At 39.8% G+C, this 14,029-nt stretch overlaps 1 long non-coding RNA gene across 3 annotated transcripts in view; it reads left to right on the top strand.

Annotated features, from left to right (window-relative positions):
* Positions 1-14,029, top strand: part of LOC118850030 — a 60,325-nt gene that overhangs the window by 28,435 nt on the left and 17,861 nt on the right. For 2 of the 3 annotated variants that reach the window (XR_005010450.1, XR_005010449.1), the window contains exon 2: positions 5,859-6,888. The exons of the other annotated variant lie outside the window; for it this stretch is intronic. This is a non-coding gene — a long non-coding RNA (uncharacterized LOC118850030). The remainder of the gene's footprint in view (positions 1-5,858; positions 6,889-14,029) is intronic. 3 annotated transcript variants of the gene reach the window in all.

Here is a 14,029-nt window from a genome sequence, read left to right as displayed (position 1 = left end):
AGGTGCTTAATAAATGCTTATTCCCTTCCTCTCCCTTTCTCAGTCATGTCCTTGAACCCATTTCTATTCATCTCCTCTCTTTCCTTATCAACTAGCTCCTTTTTTATTCCTATATCTTACCAAAATCTCTCCCCTTTTTGTGTACCCTACTGCTCCTTCAAGTTATCAGTCTATATTTGCCCTCCACCTCACTGCCAAACTTCTAGAAAGAGAAACTTACACTCCACTTCTTCACCCACCATGACTCGTCTCCCTGGCACACTCAGTCAGTTGTCATTCAGGTCCTATCATTTCTATCTAAGCACTTCATCCCCTCCTTTCTGTTCCCACTATAGACATTCTAAATTCCGGCTCTCTTAGCTTCTGGTTTGGACAGCTGCAACAGAGAAGCTGGTCGACTCTCCCTTTCCCAATCCATCTTTGGCATGGCTGCCAAAGTAATTTTCCTAATGAACCCTTCTAATCATCCCTTCTCTATTCAGAAACCTTCCTTGGTTTCTCACTGTTTACCTCTAAATAAATAGACAAATAATAGACTTGTTGTCATGGAATTCAAGACCCAATAAAGGTAATCTATCTACAACTTACCTTTCCAGGCTTATCTCCTAAGACTTCTTCTTTGCATCAATTTTTTTATCCCCCATCTTTCTTGTGCCCTCACCCACCTTCATGTCCTTGTTCATCCCATTCTGAGGAGTGAATCCCATGCCCTTCCCTGCTTACTGAAATGCCTGGGTTCCTTTAAAACCCAAATCTACTGCTATCTCCTCTTTGCTTTCACCAGATGGAAGTGAACTCTCCCTCCCCAAATTTCTCCAGCAAGTGACTGCAAGAGCGAGGACATGAACCCAGAATTGTTGACTTCCATATCCAGCACTCTTTCTGCACTGGACTGAGTCATCTTTGTGTGCCTCAGTTGTCCCTATAAGGATATAATTATCTGTAGGAGGATTCTAAGTCACTTCTAATTATGGTAAGTCTAGTAACAACAGTGAAAACCTAAACCCTATGGGGCCAATGAGAATTACATGGCCAAAATAATAATGTTGGTAAGACAGGATAATAGATAGCTAGGTAGCATAGGGATAGAACACTGGCCCTGGAGTCAGGAAGACTTGAATTTAAATGTAACCTCAGACACTTACTAGCTGTGTGACCCTGGACAAGTCACAACACCAACTGCCTCCAAGGAAAGGAAGGAAGGAAGGAAGGAAAGAAGGAAGGAAGGAAGGAAGGAAGGAAGGAAGGAAGGAAGGAAGGAAAGAAGGAAGGAGGGAAGGGAGGGAGGAAGGAAGGAAATCAGTTCAACTGCTGTGTTTAGAGAGCAAATTGGCAACAATTCTCCAACTTCTAGATTTAGAGGGTTTGCTGGGGTACTAAGAGTTTAAGTGGCTTGCCCAAGATCACCCTACCAATCTCTATGAGAGGAAGAACCAGAAGCTTCCTGGCTCTAAGGGCAATTTTTTATCCAGTACACCACACCGTCTCTCAATTATAGTAGGCACACTTTGAAAAAAAATTTAAATAATACCTTGTAGAACATATTAATTTATGAAATCTGGTATTTCTGACAACAGACGTATATGTAGTCTTAGCAAATTTAGTGGTAAAACCTCTTTAAGATGCATTCTCATTCTAGAGAGATGAGAATGACTTAGGAGCTTTAAAAACTAAAGTATTCTTTAAAAAAGAGACATCAAAGGGCACCTTAAAGATTTTTTAAATTAAAAGTAAGGATTTTAAAACTGCCAAAGATAAATGCTATTAAAAATCTCAGCCAGCCCATGCTTTGGCAAGTCAGCACTGTCCTGCTTAAAACTGAGGCAGGTTGCCAAAAAAAAAAAAAAAGCTTGACTCTGATCTGAAAAGACTGAAGGCTTAAGTCCCATATTTCAGCTTCTAAAGACACTCAGGCAGAGCTGGAAAAGTTTAAGTGATTGAGTGTGAATGGTATAAATACATTTTACATCTTCCTGCCTTCTAACACATGTGAATTCTATCCCTTTACATTTTCCTACACGATCAGAAGCCCTCAAAGTCATCTGACCTCAGGAAGCTGTTTTTCAGGCCAGAGAAAATAATGGAACAGATGGAATTTGCTCTTCTCTGTTCAGAGACAGCACTGAAAATCCTCATAGCAACATGTGGGAGCTGTGACCAGGACAGCAGCTTGGTCAACTTCCTATGACCCAGCACTGGCAACCAGAGCTCTGTCTTACCTAGCACTTTGGAAGTCAGAGTATCACACATCTATCAGTTAATCGTTACCTCCCAAGGTGACACAGTGGATGGAGCATTGGAGTTGGGAAGATCAGAATTCAAATCCTGTCTCTGATATTTACTTGCTAAGTAATTTAACCTCTCTCAGCCTTAGTTTCTTCACCTGTAAAATGGGGATAATACTAGCAACTATCCCACAGAGTTGTTGTGAAGATTGAATGAGGTAACACATGTGAAATGCTTTGCAAACTTGAAAGTGCTACTTAACTGTTGGCCATTATTATTCTTGGTGCAGCTAGGTGGCCCAGTGGATAAAGCACAAGGCTTGAAATCAACAAGACTCCTTTTTCTGAGTTCAAATCTGGCCTCAGACACTTACTAGCTATGTGACCTTGGGTAAGTCACTTTAACACTATTTGCCTCAGCCTCCTTTTCTGTAGAATGAATTGGAGAAGGAAATGGCAAACCAGTCCAGTATAGTTGCCAAGAAAATCCCAAATGGGATCAAAAGGAGTCAGACATGGTTGAAATGACTAAACAACAAATTGTTCTTATGGAAACTCCCCAGAAAACATTGCAAATGAATTGGAATTAACAACAATTAAATTATATTTCACATAATTTCAGGGTTAGCTGTATCTAATTATGTGCTAATTATTTTAAAAACTGAATAGGGTAACTCTAATAATAAAGAGGCTTTATTAACCAGTTTGTCCCATTCCCTAATCATGCCAGAGTATGGAATTCATGGTAATCTCGTGACATGGTCAGACTACTTTAGGACCCAAGATGCTCAGAAATCATGATAAGTTAGGCAGAATGCTCAGCTATCATTGGTGTAATGGATAAAATACTGGATTAAACCTCCAGTCCCACTTCTGCCATCGACTGGCTGTGTGACAACTGAGGAAGTCATTTCCTATGACATTTTATGGCCTACAAAACAGATTTCTATGATCTGTAAAATTAAAACAGAGACCAGGACAGTCTCTCCAGTGTACCTCACTTACCCAAGTTTATCGAGATTGGCTAGAACAAATTCGACAAGCATCAAAACTGGCTTAGGGAGCCACTTCTACCATTCCCTTTACCCCACCCACACATATCCCATTGATCTCTTTAGTAGATGCTTCTTCTTAGCTCATTACCCTCATCATTGCCTACTCCCCCCAACATTGTTACTTCTCTCTGGGGCAAACTAAAGAAGTTATTTTGGCTCCTCATAGCACAAGACAGCTGTGCTTCATGTACAAACCTGGAATTTCAGAGTTGGAAAGTTTACATCTTACCCAATGAGTAGTCATCATCCACTCTGCTCGAAGGCTCACAACGAAGGGGAACCTATCACCACCAAAAAAAATAGTTCTCACTCCCGAGAGCAATAGCTCTAATTAATAGGAAGATTTGCTTTTTCAATTTGTTCCCTTTGTAGCTTCTAGCCATCTCTTCTAATTTTGCCTTTTGGGGCCAGGCACAAGTCTAACTATTTTTTGAGGGGTGCTTACCTCAAGATGGATGGAGAGAAGGAAGCTACCTAATATGTGGCAATCACTGTGCTAAGCCCTTCTCACTTTACCCTCCACTACATGCTATCACTATCTCCATTCCATAGTTGAGGAAATTTTACTGTACCCTACCTCCAGGCCATGCAGAGCTGTTTCTAGTTTTATCCTACCCTCAGCTCCCTCCCTGCTCATTTATAGGGTATCTGGGCTACTTTGGAACTTTGTAAAGACAAAGAGATTTAAATACTAGTACTACATACTAACAGCTAACTATGAAAAATAGGAAATTGGAACTTGAGGCTACTCATTTGCAGCAGCTGGAAAGGGCTGAAAAGAGTTGTGAGCAACTTGTGGGTTCTACTTGGGGAAGGGAAGGGAATACATATTTTATATAGTGTCAACTGTGTGCCAGGTACCTTGCTAAGTGCTTTTAAAAATATTTCTCATTTGATCCCCACAATAACCCTATGAGGTAGGTGCTTTTGTTATCCTGATTTTATAGTTGAGGAAGCTGAAACAAACAGAAGTTAAGTCATGTAAGTCACTTGCCCAAGGTGACACAGCCAGTAAATGTCCAATGCTGGATTTGAACTCAGGTGTCCCTGACTTCAGGCACTCTACTAATTCCTCCCTTTAAATTCTAAAGTTTGGAAAAGAATGAGTGTGTGTAGGAACTCTGCCACCCAAATGAGAGACAGCTTAGAAAAAGGTGCTGAGTCTGGGGAAAGTCCAAATAGTCTGACCAGGCCCATATAACAGTCACTTCTTTGGAGTTTGAGACTGCCATATGTGCCGCCGTCTTGGAAACTCCTCAAGCAGCCTGCCAGTAGCTAAAGCATGTTCAGGTTTGGGGAGCATTTTACAAATATCATCTCATTTGATTCTCCTACGCACCCTGTGAGGTAGATGATACAATTACCCCCATTTTATAGATGAATAAACTGAAGCTCAGAGACCTTACCCAAAGTCACAGAAGTAAGTGTCTGAGGAGAGACTTGAATTCAAATTACTCTGACAGGAAAGCCACACACCCTGGCTTATTTTCCTCTGGAAGAATGAAAGTAATTCCAGCTTGGTTCTGAATTAACAACCAGGAAATAAAATTCAAATGCTTTAAATTAGATTACAAATCTATTTCCATTCTGTGAGGGATTAAGGTAGTAGCAGACAGGTTGCATACTAGAGATCAGACACTCTTAAAATAGAATAAACTTTATGGCTAATGAACCATGCTCATAAACCTTTCTTAGATAAGTATAAATAAATATTTTAAAATTTCTCTACCCCAGAATGGGGGAGGGGTGAGGTTTGAGATCTAATAGATTATTCTACATCTTTTATTCATGAATCAAGAAGTCATGATTATAATATAGTCATCCATTCCTACTTATTTCATAGACCGATTCGTGTTAGAAAAAAGACCAAAACCTCCCTAACTAGACAGAAGGAAAAAAAATTGTAACAATCCCTCTCTTTATGAATTAACTCTTGTATCAAAACAAGCCACAGGGAACTTACATATTTATATGAGCTCCTATGTAAAGAAAACATATAAAATATAAATGAAGTTATTAAGTCTTCGTTTGAATGATGTTGATTTTTGCCTAAAGTAACTTTCTCAAGCCCAGAGTGATTTAATCAGTGCTCATTTTATACTCCTAATATTCCTGTATTCTTCATCATCAATAATTTTGCTTAAATCAGTTTCAACTTTACTTCTCTTTTTAAAAGGACAGGGGATATTGCAAGGCCTGTGATCCTTAAAAATCTTTATCTCCTGCCTTACCGGTACAGATATTCCATACAGGTCAACTGTTGCATTCAAGAAGAAAGTGACACTTGAAATGTCAGCAACAGAAATGTTGAAAACAAAGGCTTTTCTTTTTAAAGTTTTCACTTGAGTTAAAGAAATGTTTCAGTTTTGATTTCTCAGTGTATTTTCCTTTCTCGTCCTCTAACTTTATGATTTTTAACCACATCAGCCTTTGACCTTACTTGTTCTGGGATTCCAATGGATCAGTAATTTCATCTCAAATATTTTGGGTACCACAGAAGACCGCATCTGAGCCCCTTCACTGTTTATTGATGCCTTTTCCTTCTAGCTTTTTCTATTTGTTTGTTTTTCTTTTCTAGTCAGCTCCATGCAAACACAGAGCAATCTGCCACTGCAGCTCAGCCAGACTGCACAAATGTCCAGCTCCCTTTCACAACACTGCCTGGAAATTAAGTGGCTGGAGAAGACGAGGAGGCATATTAAAGAGAAAAAAAAACGTGCATTTCTCTATAGGCTACCTGCTGGTATGCTGCAAAACTATGTTTCAGTGAATGCCGGGCCTCTCTAAACAGGCTGAAGGATCCGTGTTACCCTTTCTTATTGAATTTCATATTCAGACAGCCATTTTGCGATACATAGCCAATCCGTGAAATAAGGGGTTGTTTCAATCTTCAATGGAAAAAGCCACAGGACAATTAAGCTGTTGTAAAATGCTGCTGTTAGCTGCACAGATGCATAATCTATCAAACAGCACCCAGTGCCTCTTGCCTAAATCTGTTCAAAATAAGAACTGGGATGTTGGTCGTCTTGGTGATACGAAATTCTGACAACCTCTGAATGATTATTCGTGAGCTTAAATGATTTTTGCAGGCAATAATTCAAATGGGAAAACAGACCTACCCTAGCTAGGTTTAAAAAAAAAATAAGAAAAGCAAAAAGCAAAGCATCAACTGGTTTGCACAGATAAGGATCTCCAAGACAATAGATTACCAGGGCAAGCTAAGCAGAAGTTATTCTATAGCTCATTATCTAAGTCATCTGGCCCTGACAGTAAAAGAAAACATTTAAGGAAAATTTCAGAAGCTCATGTACCTGAGATGCCCTGAAAACTCATTGCACAGGGGATTGATTCTGCCCCATCCTCAATACAAGGATTGGAGCATCTGAAAGGGGCACCAGACAAATCCTCAGAATTCGCAGCTCCTAGCCACAATTCTAAAGCAATCAGAAACTTACATAGGAAACCCGTACTCGCCGCCGATGTCCCAACCCACAGCACTGCATGAAGAGGAGAGCAGAATGCAATCAGCATGAGGCTTCACCAACCTTCAGTATGCCTTGTCTTCTCATTTGAGCCACTGTCCATCTCTTCCCTCCTTCCAGTCCCAGGTAAGAGGAATGAGCAAATCAACATTTAGCTTCTGGTTCCCAGGTACACATGTATATTTAAAACAGATCCGGTTGTCACACCAAAACTTTTTGGGTTTTGCCCTCTTTTTGCTCTCTGGGGAGGATCCAATATCTTCTTCTCCTTCAGAGAGTTGTACACTTAGAGAATATAGGAACAGTGTCATTTAGTCTCCTGTCATGATTATTGCTAATAGATAATCACAGCTGTCCAAATAATTTGAGACCCTTGCCGACATGTTTACATTAACCATTCTCAGGAGATACTCAGCCATCAGAAAACCTTTGCCTTGTAGGGCACTCAAACAGCCTCATCATTTCAAGGAAAGTCTGTCCCTGGTGCTGTGGATGTTCCTGCCTCAGCTAACGCTTCTGCTGCTGTTCCCCTAGCAGAGCCTTCCTCGTGATACACAGCCTCGCAAGAGCATCCTTGATTCAATGTTACCTCTGAACCACACGGTGGGCATAGCTGATGAGCTATTTATCCCTCCCCCACCAGTCTGAAAAAATTACGGAGTCTAGACTTTAATTCACTCTGGATTCCCGGGACTACAGAACCACCCTCCAAATTGTCAGATGCTTTGTCTTGTGCTACGTGTTTCCCATGAATTGTGGGCAGGCTTGCTTCAGTGGCCTCAGTACCTGACTCACTCCCCCGCTGCAGCTGCAGTTTTTGCTCACTGCCAATCACTCCCATCTTGACTGAAAACAGATACAAATTCAAGCCTCACAAAGCAAATTATGGGAGTGTTCAGTTTAGTTATTTAGATAACCTAGTACCCGTCTTAGATCTACTAATCTTTAAGATTCAGTGACATGGAGAAAAACCACAATCCAAGTATCAAAAATAATACAAGTTACTGATTAATCTATTAATCTAAAAGATTCAGAGATGGGTACAAGAGCTATATTTTACAAAAGCATTGTTTATTTCAGGCCCAATTGAAAGTGAGTGTTATTAGGGACCTTGGGTACAGTCCTATAAGTTTCGGTAACATCGACAATTCTCATGAACAAATGATTCATTTAACCTTTTAATATGTCACAGCATTGAGCCAGATTTTCCCAGGGCCTAAATCAATTCCCTGGGAATGTTAACTGTTTCAAGTCAATGCCCTAGGGGCCCTGAACAAGTCAGCACCACAGCTTAACATTTTAGGCACTAGGCAAAATAATAATGATAATGGTAGTCATAATAATAACTAAAATTAAAATAAACTCTCTTAACATTGCCCTATTTTTTCCCTTAAAACCTATTAGACTTAATAATAGGATCACAAATTTAGATTTATAAGGAGTCTTAGTCCAACATTTTAATTTCACAGATGAGGAAACTGAGGCTCAGTCATTAAGGGCACAAGTAATAAGAACCATAGCCGGGATTTGAACTCAAGTCCTCTGATGCTGGTATTTGATGGGACAGGCTCTTAGAGAGCAGCGGAGTATTGTGGCGAGAATGCAGGATCGAGTACTGAAGAACCAAGATTCAAATCCTAGCTTTGCAACTGTGGTCACTTTTTCTGTCAGCCTCATTTTACTCATCTATAAAACAAATGGGTTGGATCAGATGACCTTTATAATTTACTCTTGCTCATCATGTTTTTCATTTTTCACTAAGCCAATCTTCTCATTTTACAGAAGTGAAGACAGTCTTTGAGAGTTGAAGTTATCTGTCCAATGAAAGACAGATGGCGTGGTAGAAAAAACCATTAGTTTTGGAGTCAGAGGACAAGAGGTCAAATCTTGCCTCTAACATTTAATCCCTCTGTAGCCTTGGATACCTTACTATAAAATGAGGGGCTTGGATTGGATGGCTTCAGATAGCCCTTACAGCTCTAAATCTATGATACTATGAGTACTGGCAATAGTGTGCATTGCTATCAGTATTGCTCATATATTTTCCCTCTAAAGTCCTACTTCCATTGTAGTTTAATGGGGACCTTGGGTTTGTGGAGGCTTTGATACTGGAGCACAAGTTTGGCAGGTTCTAAAGATGGAAAGGTTTCACTGTCATTGGAGGCAATGGTAGACTCAGATGGTGTCTGCCCTTCAAAGACCCACCTAGCTAAATCTGATAAACTTTGAGTTGTCCATCTGGTAAGGAGTCTTTTCTTAGCCACAGCAGCCCATAAAAACCGTTTCCTAAAGTTAATCTCTATGTTGGTGGGAACAGCATTGACACCAATGAAATGATGAATCTTTAGTGAACTGAAATTCTAATATATTAATACTTCTAAAAATAAAAATAGTCAAGTACATAGTATGTACAAGAATGTTTATGCATGTAGCAGAACCTTCTATCAATGTGTATATGTACACATGGGCACAGATATGTATACACACATATGTACATGTGTGTACACATGCACATATGCTAATGTATGCATGTGTACACAAATGTGTATGCTGTGCATGTACACAATGCACCTATATGTCCACATATATTTACTTTCACATGTCTATATGTAAGCATACACCTATACAATGTACATATACATACATATGTATATATATGCATACCTATATATATAATATACATATTATATAATATGGAGAGAAACTCGAGGCATAGAATCCAACAGCCACTATTACAATAGTTCAAGCATGGGGTAATGCAGACCTGCAACAGGGTGACAGCAGTGTCAGAGGAGGAAATAGGGGTAGATGGATGGATAGATAGATAGATATGATGTTATGAAAGTAAAATCAGTAGGACTTAGCAACTGATTGAATATGGGCAGGGTGAGAGAGTAGGGAGTTGAGGATGACCCTTAAAATTTGAGACTTGGTAACTGGAAGGGTGGTGGTATTCTTGAGGGTCATAGGGCAGTTCAAAAGAAGAGACGGTGCTGGGAACAAGATATGGAATTAAGTTTTATACATACTGAGTTCAAGATATCTATGGGATATCCAATTCTAGATATCTGAAACATCATTTGGAGGTGGGAACATGGAGGTAGAGAAAGGCTGGGGCTGGATGAGTTGATCAGAGAGTCATCTACATAGAGTCAATAATTGAAGCCATGGTAGCTAATGACATCAGCAAGTGAAATAGTATAGAGGGAGAAGAGGGGAGGGGAGGGGAGAGGAGAGAAGAGGGCCTGAATGAAGATTCATAAAGCGAATTGAGAATGACCAACTGGATAGGTAGGAGAACTAGGAGAGAGCCTCAAGGGGGAGAGGGTGGGTGACTGACTGTCAAAGACTTCAGAGAGATCAAGAAGTATGAGGTTTAAGAAGAGGCCATTAGATCTGATCTGAGAGATCATTGGTAACTTTGGAGAGAGCAGTTTCATTAGATGATGATGCCTTCAGAAGCCGGATTGAAGAATTAAGAAGAGAGAGGAAAGGAAGTGGGGACATTGACTGCAGATAGCTTACTTTAGCCACAAAAGGGAGGAGAGATATATAGCAATAGTGGAGAGAGATGGATCATGTGAGGGTTTTTTGAGGATAGGGTTGTGTTTGTGGACAGTAGAAAAGCAACCAGGATATGGGAGAGATCCAGATTTATTGAAAGAGTAGGGACTGGGAGGAGGAGCCATGATGATTTTGCGTGCAACTAGGAAATAATATATACAGGCAATGGGGCATAGAAAGCTATCTTGCCCTACAAGAAAGTAAGGGAAAAGGGGATGTGGGGGAGTGGGGTGACAGAAGGGAGGGCTGATTGGGGAATGGGGCAATCAGAATATATGTCATCTTGGAGTGGGGGGAGGGTAGAAATGGGGAGAAAATTTGTAATTCAAAATCTTGTAGACATCAATGCTGAAAACTAAAAATATTAAATAAATAAATAAACAAAGGAAAGAGTAGTGACTGTAGAGTGGGCAATCTCTTGGAGAAGACAGGATAGAGTGCAATTACTTAAGGGTATGTGGTGGGATTTACCTTGGCAGGGAGAAGGGCTACTTCATGTGAAACAAGCGTGAAGGACAAAATACTGGAGGAATGCATCTGAATGTTGGGAGATGAGGAAGAAGGGGTTGGGGGGGCGTTCTCTGTGAATGACCTCAATTTATCAGTATGAGCCAAGGTTCTCAGTTGAGAGGGTGGGGAAAGGAGGAGCCAGGGGAGGTTTAAGGAGGGATGAAAAAGTTGGGTAGGGCCACTGTGGTGAGTTGAGGTCATGGCAAATCAATTAGGAAGGTATAAAAGGATTGTTTTCCCTCAGTTAGGATCCTGTTCCAATTATGTAACGTAAATTTGTAGTGGATGTGTGGTTTTGTGATTTTCTCCGGATTTCTGTTAATGACTCCCTATTCACATGCTCCACTGGTATCCATGCCATGTGAAGAAATCTAGAAGAAGACTGGGTACCTAGAGAGAAGCAGAGAAGGGAGTAGGGGAGAAGTGGAGACATGGAAGGAGGATGCCAGGACAAATTTCATATTAAGAAATCTTGTCTTGGGCCTGGCTCCATATTCTCCCTCCAGAATTATAAAACCCTTTGGCTCCTAGGACCAAGACCTTGGGATGTTGGCAGTCAGACTAGCAGTCAGGTATAGGCCTTTATGGGCTAACCCAAGGACCAACACAAACTATATTATTCCTGTAGGAAAATGCATTTCTTGTTCTAAACTCAAATTTAGGAATGAATTTCTGGAACTCAACATTCCAAAAACTGCTATGAGTTGGGTACTGCCTTTATAATGCAAGCAATGATTTTACATGACTGGCTTACAGAAAATTGGCTCCCCCAAACCCCTTTCTTTGTTAATGATTTCCTAAGAAATCAGACTTGGGGTCTAAATCAGTACGGTACGTTTTACTTCAGTACCCTGGAAAAGATCAAAGGATTATTAAAGGAGAGGGATTATTATTACATAGTGAAGAACCATTCAGGAAGAAAAGAAATCATGTTTATTAGAAAACTATAAATTAATTTCAAGTTATTATCAGGTTTCAATTTCAGTATAAAGGAAAAAAATCAGTCTGTAAACTTATGATAGGGATTATATTCCTGGAAAATGGGATGCAAATCAGTATGCTCTAAGTCAAATCTGATTTTTGTAAGAGACTATGATGCTAAGGAGCTAATGCTTAATTTTTTACAGACATAATCACAAATATTAATCAAGTTCAATTGACATATACATGAAGTAAATAGTCTAAACTTATTGAACTGTATCCTAACCAATTAAATAAACCAATACAGTAATCAATTACACAAATTTCATTTACTTTAATTTCATTTATTTGTCCTGGGAACGAGGTTAGACGGGGCATGGGGAGATATTGGGAGGTGGGGAGGAAAGGGCCTAGAGCACATCCTCTAGAAGAGAAACCTGACTCAAAGAGACAAAAATAAATTAAGTATCTACTGTTACTCCCTTTCACTAGGCCTCATATTTTTGGAATTAACGTGCAACAGTAAAACACCTCCCAACTGCTGGTGGACTAAAATTTAGTAAAAGGATAACAGAAACAGAAAAATAATTGTAATATAAGCAAGAATAGAAAAATGTCATGAGCGTGAGATTCCCCCCAAATTATAGCAGCTTGTTCTTTTTTTTTTAATTGAGGGGAAGACAAGGAGATAAAGGTTAGGAATAGTTGGAGAGGTAGCCTGATTGAAAGCTGGAAGGAACCTTGGGTGTCCTATAGACCCCACCACTTGGTGTAAGGATATGAAACTCAGTAACAGAGAGGGGATTTGAAGCCAGATCCTTAGACCTCAAATTGAGACACTTGAAAAACTTCTAAGTTTCAGAGAGATCAGGGTTAGAGCTATGAATCTTGCAGTTCCAAAATAATTCCACAGCTACCAGTACATCCTGGCTACCATTCTACAGGCATCAGGCAAAAGAATTAAGCTAGTGGAGCTGCTAACTGAGGAAGTTACTGTTGATGGTAGGTGGGAGACATCAGAGACCAGAAGCATGTAAAGAAGTTTCTCCAGGGATCCTGACTGTTTTAACACCCCAGGTTCTGAGTATCGCATCTTTTTGGCATTTATTAGCATTTATAGAGTACTTTTAAGGTCTACAAAGAACTTTACAGTACCTCATTTTTTTTCTCACAACCACCCTGAAAGGGAGTTGCTATTATTATCACCCCCATTTTATAGACGAGTAAAGTGAGGCAGACAGAGAAGTTAAATGACTCGCCCAGTCACACTGCTACTAAGTGTCTGAAGCTGGATTTGAACTCAGATCTTCTCGATTCCAGTTCCAGTGTTCTATCCATTGGGCTAGTCTAGATTAAGAAGTACATAAGAAGAGCCAAATGCTTTTATACACCAGTTAACAAACCTTTATGGGGCATATATTTATATGTAATGCATGTAATTAATTGTGAAGGGGCTAAAGAGATAAAATAAAGCCCCCGCCTTGAAGAGCTTCATAAAATACACTAGGTGGTACAATGCATATAGTGATGGGGTCAAGGAGATCCAAATTCAAATTCTGCCTCAGATTTTTACTAGCTATGTAATCCTGGACAAGTCACATAACCTCTGTGCCTCACTATTCTTTTCTGTAAAATGGGGATAATAAGCCCCTACCTCAGAAGGTTGTGGTGATGACTTACATATGTAAAGCACTTCACAAATCTTAATGTTGCATATACTTAGTAAAAATTGCTGAATTAATGAGTTTCAATGGCATAAGACAATGGGACTCCTTAGGAAAACATCCTATAGATCCCTGGTTTCTAGGAACATTTGCTGCCTCTGAGTACTTGCTCTAATACTTCAGAGATTCTCCTTCACTCCCCAGTCTTCATCCAAATTCAAAACTAGGAGAGAAATCATGTGTAACAAGGCCCACCAATAAAAAGTAACTGGTCAATGAGATGTTTTTTAAAAGAAGCAGCTGTTTGTCAACGCTAAGATTTATTAAAAATTAAAACCCTCTATTAGTATCTAACACTACATGGGAGGTCGAGTCAGGAAAATCATTTTGGGAAATCACAGACTCAAAAAGAATGTCATAGTAGGTAGTATCTCTATTGGAATCTCAGATCCTGAGCTGGAAGGGACCCCAATAACTATATGGTCCAATGCCCTCATTTTTCATATGAGAAATCTGAGGAGTAATGAGATGAAGTGGCTTGTCCAAAGTTAAACAGGGTAATCAGTGTCAGGAGTGGGATCTGAAGACAGCTTCTCTGACCTGGAAGC

This window comes from Trichosurus vulpecula, chromosome 5 (genome assembly GCF_011100635.1).
Source record: "Trichosurus vulpecula isolate mTriVul1 chromosome 5, mTriVul1.pri, whole genome shotgun sequence".
NCBI classification, from domain to species: Eukaryota; Metazoa; Chordata; class Mammalia; order Diprotodontia; family Phalangeridae; genus Trichosurus; species Trichosurus vulpecula.
Note: the sequence above shows the minus strand (reverse complement) of the source record. Positions and strands in the feature narration are given on the sequence as shown.